A 9,096-nucleotide genomic window follows, 5' to 3' on the forward strand; every position below is an offset into this window, starting at 1 on the left:
AAAATAAATTCACAATTACTCAATTTATGGAATTAAAATTCAACGAGCCGTATTTATAGAGCTTTAAAAAAAAAAATTTAGTCGGACGTCCGACCTCGACCTCCGACCCACGCCACAATGGCGGACGTCCGCCCGTCCGTCGGTCGGATATCCGAGCCCATCCGACGTCCTCACGGGACGTCCGTGTCCTACCTTTTTCTTCACTACGGCGGACGTCCGGTCGGACTTCCGGGACGTCCTACCGCGACGTCCGCAGTTGGAGATGCTCTTAGTGGACTCATTAGTCTCTAATAATATAGTGAAGACAGTCTTTAATTAGAATTTAGTGAAGACATGTGCACTTTGCATCCGGATGTACTGAATGTGTGCCTATTTCAGTATGCTCACTGTGATCTTGGTTGACCATTTTATTGACTCACGTCTGCAGGCGACCTTTGAAGACGGGATGATGGACGAGGCGGTGGCTCGGAAACACAGCACGACGACGGAGGCAGTGGAATTGGGGAATTATGCAGGTGCGTATAGGATCATACTGACTCATATCTACCAGAGATACCCGAAGATCCCGGAGTTCGATGAAGCAGGGCATATGCACAAAACGTGCGTCGCGTTCGATATGATGAGTGTCAACTTAGCGGATGTTAACGCACTGCCAAGAGTGCTGCCATATCTCAAAGTTTTGTTTAGAGGTGAAATGACACTTGATGACTGAAGATGTGTAAGCTTAGATACTGCACTTGTTGCTTACTTTTGATATTTTTTTTTTATTTAATGAAGCCACTTTTTATTATTTCACTTTGGTATCTTTATCTTTTGATTTTTGAAAAAATTGATTTTGAAGCCGTTATTATTTATAATATGTAATTGATTCGGCCATAATTCATTAAAAGAATACAAACTTTACATTTACAGATATAATAATAAATAAAACCACCCTTTGATAAACAAGAAGATGCAATATATTACTCCCTCCGTCCCGCTTAAGATGACACGTTTTCCTTTTTAGTTTGTCCCAACTAAGATGACACATTTCCTTTTTTGGTAACTTTCTCTCTTCAATTAATACACTCAACCACTTTTTCCCACCCCTATTAAAATATTCATCTTTCTTTATCTCTCTACTTTAATACTTACACCCACCTTCTCTCTCTCCAATTAAACACTTTAACCAATAACTCCTAAAATCTCGTGCCGGCTAAGCAATGTGTCATCTTAGCCGGGACGGAGGGAGTAGTTAGTTAGAGCGTGTGGCTGAGGTTCAAGCCCCCTTTTTAGAGTCTTTGAATTACTGCATTTTTCCAATTTTTATAAGCATAATTTTTAAAACTATTTATGATTTAGCATCAATTTAATCATACACATAAAAGTTTAGGGTTTTATCCATAAAATAATAATTGTGGTCGATTATCAGTCATTTTGTGAAATTCTCAATATGGTTCATCTGTTCATTGCGTAATTTTAGAGCATCATTAACCGTGGCCCAGATTCAGGCCCCAAGTCCCCTCCCCATCATCATTCCCCTAATTTTCAGACTCTGGCCACAACTTCTATAACCTTGTAGTCTTAATTCAAGCTCCAACTATTAAATTGCACTGTTCACAATTCAAACTTATTTTACTTGAAAAAATTGAAAGCGTTAGCAATTTAAACACTGGAAAATCATAATTCTTTCGAAGATTTAAAATTAAAAAAAAAGAATTTATAATTAAAAAAACATTAAAACATAAAAAAATTATAGAAAAATTAATTTTAAAAAAAAATCAAATTTGCGGCCCCGGTCTGGCCCGAACCCTCTCCAACGCTGGGCCGGGCCGTGACGCGTCCCGTCCCATGTGCGTGCAACACTAGGCCATGCCGCAACCTGACTCGGCCTCAGGCCGGTGGCTCGTCCCCAAGCGCGGCCCAGACCCGTCCCAGATGCAAGCCGTGACCCAGGTGTGGTCAGGCCCGCCTGCATTAACTATGCTCTTATAGACCACGTCGAGGACTCCAACATCAATTTGTATATCTGTACAACTAGGATTACTTGTAAATTTATGCAAGCATAGCAATATTTCATTATGAAACAGGTTGAGATCATGATTATTTTATTACTTTGTTTAGTTGTTTAAATTCATTTATCTTGGAGTGGAGGTGAAATTCGAATATGTGAATATTTTGATGCAGAATGAAATAATATTGTGGTGAATTATTTTCCTAAGGGATGAGTGAGAATTAAATAGGAACATCCAATTAGGGTTGTCGAGCGAGTGGGAGCGAAGGGGGTGATCGGCCGGCGACACGCAGACGAGGGTGAACTCGTGCGCGCCGCCGTCGAGACCACCGATCCCAGATGGCCTCGGAAATCGCGCCGATCAGTGGGAGAATCGCAGTGATCAAGCGGCGACGTGAAAACGAGCGAGGGCTCGTCCACGCCGTCAACCAGACTGCAACGACGATCTCCCTTGGACGTGCGGCCTTCGACGACGGTGGAGACGATCGGTTGCTGCTCGTTCTCGCAAGGTCGAACGCGGCGGAAGGAGCATCACCGGAGCCGCGTGGCGGTGGCTGCGCGGCTGTGCGACGTTGACAGAGGGAAAGATCGGCGTCTTCACGCCGGAGAAAGGAAGAATGGAAGCAGACGCGCCGTTGCGCGAGTTGCTGGTGGTGGCTGGACGTTGAAATCGCCGCTCCGGCGGGCGAACCCCGACTGATGTTCGTCGTCGTTGATCGTGCCAACCTCGATCACGAGATAACGAGGAAATATTATTTTAATGATTATTTGATTCCTAAATTAAAAGATATCATTAAAATATTATTATTTGATGGAAATAAAATATTTTGGAAAGATTTCCCTAGATTTAAGGAATATTTAGATTATTGACCATATCTATAGATATATTTTATTCCTAGATGATATGGACAAGAATAATTTAATAGTTTTCTAATTATATTATATATCTAGAATCCTAATAAGGATAGATATATATGATTTCATTAAATAATAAAATTTTATTCTCTTCCCAATCTTAATAAGGAATTAATTTAAAGTTTATTTATTCATGTCATTCAAAGATATAAATGATTAATTATTTAAGATAAATCTTATAGAAGACATGAATATGGATTAAACTTTAGTAATTAATATATCATCCTTTAATAAGATGTTTAAAAGATTATAAAAGATTTAATTATCCAGTCAATTAAATACCAACAAAATTTAATTAAACCTTTAATCTGCACTAAGGCTAAGGATAATTAATGAAAAACCATAACTTAAATATCTAAGCGATAATTACGAACAAAGTTTGTATATCCATCGATTGGTCCACAACTTATGAAGCTTATTTCTGAATCTTATCGCCACCCATGCTGTGGGGACAATAATCCTAATAAATAGCAAGTTCATATAGGTGGACTTCTCATATGTAAATAGTATGGACTAGAAAATAGTTTCCAATATTATCGCAACCCATGCTGTGGGGACAATAATCCTAAGAAATTACAAGTTTCAGAAGTTCAAACAGAATTTACGAGAATTTACGAGATAGCTTGGTCTTGTTATCAACGCATGAGCATTTTTATGGGAGTGTGTTGTAGAAACGAGATTCTATAATGCTAAATCTAATGGTCGTGCTTAGGCAACATTTGGCAGCCATGCCGTGCTGCGGTCTCTGGACTATTCGTTGGTGTTGTGACCAGTAAAAACGTTAAAATTTTAATGCGTATTGACCTCTGCTTGAGGGTACAAAATTTTAATTTTACAGTTGTGAGAATTTGAAAAGTTTTATGGTTGATCTCCTCAATTTCATCACATAAGTTTATGACAAATAGTAAATATTCTGTTTTGCAGTGCAACCTAAATCGTCAACATGTCACTCAATCCTCTTTCTGCAATTCTTAAAGAAAACAAACTCGAGGGCCAAAATTACATAGGATTTCTCAACTGTCAAGCTATTTAACGAAATGTTAAAATCTTGATAGTCTAGATCAGTTCGAACAATTTCTAAGTATTTTTTTGGCCTTAAGGCTAAGAGCCATAAATACTTTATCATTCAATGATTAAGAAGTTGATGTGTTGTTGAATACTCAACCTTGCCGCACTTATATTATTTTAATACTATGATGCCTTAAGCATCAACCATAAAACAATAGTTGAGCATTAATAGCTCCCACTGCAACAAAAACCTAACTAGATGAAGATCTCTTACTTAGAAGTTGCATTGTCATGTAAGTCATTGTCCTTCTATAAAATAGGTCAATCCAACTCACAAAACATCTTTTCTCGCTTTAAACAAACTTCGATGACAATCCAGGCTCTCCCATTTCCATATCTAGTCTTTTGTTCAAATGAACTAGGACTTAAGAAAAATGCAGCCTTTATGAATTCGTCATCTATCATGTTACTTTCCTCTAATAGTAACACAACGACTATTATTCTGAAGATTTTCTACTTTTCAGTTAAACCTTTTTATAGTCATTTCTTGTTACTTTAGGTGATGACTTGTGTCAGAAACTATTTAAGTGATCAAAAGATCCTCAAAACATTCTGTCACTCTAGGATATTCCAATCGAATCATCTTGACAGATTCTATTGATATCCATCTTTCATCGTCATTAACCAAGACTTGTTGAGCTACTTAAAGGAAAATAGCTTGACCTTATTCCTCAAAGAGCTTGTCAAGTACATGCATAATGCATTCTCGAACATTCTTCGTGGAATTATGTCGAGGATATTGAGGACATGAATCATTGAGTATAAACTCCAAGCTTTCAACGATGAGAATCTTATCCATTTTTGTTTCCGGTCTACATAATTTAGGCATTCGAGTTTACTTTCTTTAAGGATCGCAGAAAAATATTAAATGACATAATGAAGATTTGGCAAATAAACTTATTATCACATACTCATGCTTAATACATAATCACAAATAACCACAAAACAATTATGTATCTTACAACAACAAAATTAATAAATTGTATCCTCCTTTGGAGGTAAATACGCATTAAAATTTTGACAATTTTTACTGGTCACAACACCGACATATCAATATCTTCCTCCTTTGGAGGTCAACACGCCTAATGCTGCCTAAGCACGACCATCAGATTTAGCATTACAGTATTTTATTTCTACAACACACTCCCATAACAATGTTCATGTGCTGATAACAAAACCAAGCTATCTCATAAATTCTGATTGAACCCTGAAACTCGCAGTTCCTTAGGATTATTGTCCCCACTATGCAGGTGGCAATAATATTGGGAACCACTTTCTAGTCCATTCTATTTATTATGTGAGAAGTCCGCCCTTATGAACTTACTATTTTCGTACGATTATTGTCCATACTTTGTAGGTGGCGATAATATTAGAAAATCGGCTTCACAAAATTTGGCAGACCAACCGATGGAGACCGTATACAACGCACTTGTTGTAATCATCACTTAGATATTTAGTATGGTTTTTGCCTAATTATCACATAAGCAGATAAAACAAATAATCCACTTAAAATAGAGAAACACCAAATAAACAGATAAATCCATTTAATGCATGACATTTAAACACACAGGATAATTATCGACAATTATTTAATCTAGTCAAGGGAGAAACAATTAAATAATTAAGTTTTATCTTGGATAATGTTTATCTAATTCATTTAGGATTTATCAAGATAGTATGCACTATCTAAACCCATTTAGGATTATTCTAGATTTTATTTCGATAAAATCATATCCCACAATTCAAGATAACGTTGATCTGTGATTATCATTATTTAAATCGTACTAGGATATTACCAGATAGAAACAATTCCATCATTATCCATAGGATAAAAATAAAATCCTATCAACCAAGATTTATACAAATCTTAAATCTATTTAGAATAGACATCCAGAATATATCAAACATTTCTTAGGATTTCTTAGATAAACGAATTTTTCTAAATCCAATTAAATAAGGATTTCTTATATATCATCTTTATCCTAATCTATCTAGGATATAAATCCAAAAGATAAGGATAAATTGGATTAATACTTATTATAATCCATCTAAGATTTGTCTTAATAGAATAAAATCTATTCAAATCCATAGGTTAAAATAAAATAATATTAACATTATTCCTAATCTATCTAGGATTTAACTTGGAGTGAATCCATATAAATCCATAGAATTAGATAATATTATATTATAATTATTCAAATCCATCTAGAACTCATATATGAATAAATCCATATAAATTCATAGGATAAGAATAAAATTCTATATTATTACTCTCCAAATCCATCTAGAGTTTATCTATGAATAAATTCATATAAATTCATAGGATAAGAATACAATAATATTATCATTATCTAAATCTAACTAAGATTCATCTAGGAATAAATCCACATAAATCTATAGGATATAGATCAAAACTTAGATTATTATTTTCCAAATATAACTAGGATTCATCTAGGAATAAAGTCCATATAAATCCATTTAAATAAGGAAAGAATCTATTTAATCCATGATTTAATTCATAATTAAATCTCATATAATATATAAAATCACAAAAGATATATTCAAATCTTATTTCTAAATTTAATCTTGAATCATCTCCAAAATTAATTCCAAGGGTTAGGAAACCCTAATTCAATTTTGGAAAAGCGAAGTCACGAGAACAAGGCAATGCGACGTCGCGCAGGTTCCACCCGCACGAGCGTCGCGCAAAGGACGAATACCTAAATTCATCCTCTGTTGGGGCTGATCACGGAGGGACGCCGCTGCTGCCCAACGTCAACGCAGCTGCATCGTCGTCGCTGCTTGCGCGTCGCCTCCGACAGCTCTCTCGGCTCCACAGCCGCTGATGCCTCCGTGACGACGTCGCTGCTTCTCCGCGGCTGTTCTGCTGTTCGCGATGTGTCCGCAGCTGCGTTGTCTGCGGCTGCTGCTCCGACCATGATCGATTTAAGCCGCTGACGCTGCTGTCTTGCCTAGCCAACCGGATTCCCAACGTCACAGCTTGACCAGTCTGGCAGATTGCCCAGGCCGAGCTGATCGTCTAGGTCACCCAGTTCACCCAAGCCTGTTATTGCTCTCACGCTGGGATGAATCCCTCGCGCAAATGAATTGATTCCAAAATACGAACAAGTAATTCGTACCATTGATCAATTTAAGTCACATGCAAACAACGCGGTGCAATCAAACTGATTACAATTTACAACAAGAATCAATTGATCTAATCATTACGTGAGTACATCATGTAATAATTACAAAGATTACATATTATAATTGATTCTTTATTGCTGCAGTCGAACAAATTTGAGGCTGCCGCACTTCGTTCGATCCTCTAGGGTTTTCGATCAATGCAAATTATAAACCATACAACAAGCAACGAAAACACAATAGATCGTGCAATTCACATAACATGAAATTAATCCACATAATCAGAGCCAAAAATTAGCTCTGATACCAATTGATGGGGTTTGGTGCCCCTTGCACAACGGAAGACTTGTACAAAACAAATAAATAAGATAAGGATCTATTTGACCGATTATGGGATCAATCAATTCACATGTTAAACAGGTAATTGCATGCTAGAACGCAAATAATTCATGCTCAAAGATAGTAAATCCTAAAACATGAATTCTACGGTTTAGAGTTACCGATTTGATTCTCCAAAGAATCGTCGATTGCTTGCGCCTTCTCCACGATAATCTTCAATACTAAACCACGGATCTTCTCTCTGGTTCCCGAACTGTACTCTAATATCAGTGTGAGCTGATCTTACTAGAATACTAGGACTTAATAAAGAAGACAGAAGAAATCCTTTTGGGAATAGGAGTAGAATTCGAAATTCTCTACAGCTAGAGATTTTCGAAATTTTTGGAAATTGCAAGAATGAAAATTGTGATTATTCTGTTTTCTTTATACTCCTATTTATATTAAGTTCCTTTTGGACCCAGATAGGGATCTATGGAAGGTTTTGAATATGCGCTCATCCAATTTACTTTTTACTAATTAAATTGAACCCACAATTTAATATAAGTTATAATTGAAATATTACGAGCAGCCACTACAGAAGTAATATTGAACTCTCCCCATCCAAATCCGAAATTACAAGTAATCCGGGTTTCCACTTTTATTATCTATTTCCGGCGCTTAAGATATAAATGTCCATTAATTAATTAATGTCTGCTATGGACTTAATTAATTAACATCTTATTAATTCCAAGAGTGGACTTAGCAAGAAACATTTATTTATTATTCATAGAGTAATAAAACTCCAACTGGCCAGTTTTTTGAATAATAAAACCTTGTTCGAGCTCCTCTTGAGGACATTATCAAACGAGACTCACCTCGCGCACATTTCAACATAATAGTAATCCTAGCACCGCTAGATATTAATCACCACTACCCAATATATCGGGATTATTGGGTTGCGAAAAACCCGCACCATTTGATAAGTCAAAGTAGTGCATAATCAATACCGTATGCTCAATACTAACATATGTAGATTAGGAAATTTTATCAAGACCTAGTCTTTCAGTAGATAGCATAAAGACACGTCTTGCTGTTAGATCCGTTCAGTGCTATACCACACCAATGTCATCTTATTTCAGTAAGGCTTAGAAATATACGGACTGACATTGCAACCTTTCACGATAGGTAGTCTAAGCCTATCTAGGTTGTGAAATTCTTCTTTTTATTTTGCAAAGCATTGCATAGATCTGACCGTGTTACCTTAAAGTGGACGACGCCCACAACCGGTCTACTAAGCAAAAGACTTAGACTTTGTTTACTTCTTATGCATTTAAATGTTTGTAAAACATCTTATAAATGCACAAGCAAACACAATGTAATAATAATAGTGATTCTATTCGTGCGAGACTGCTCGAATAATACTGAATCGGGTTAAAAGTGGATTGTAGAGTTTTACGTATACAAGCAAGATTCTATTCGCGCGAAACTTGCTCGAAATATGCTTTTCAGTATACCAAACCTAACACTATTCTTAGATGGTAATAATCGCATGAGATACGAAAAACTACCTACGACACATGGGCGTCTGTTGAACGTTTTAATGATGTGAACAACAAAAAGTTCCATTTGTCTTTATGATCTCAATCATAACCAAAATG

The sequence above is a fragment of the Salvia hispanica genome, chromosome 1 (genome assembly GCF_023119035.1).
Source record: "Salvia hispanica cultivar TCC Black 2014 chromosome 1, UniMelb_Shisp_WGS_1.0, whole genome shotgun sequence".
NCBI classification, from domain to species: Eukaryota; Viridiplantae; Streptophyta; class Magnoliopsida; order Lamiales; family Lamiaceae; genus Salvia; species Salvia hispanica.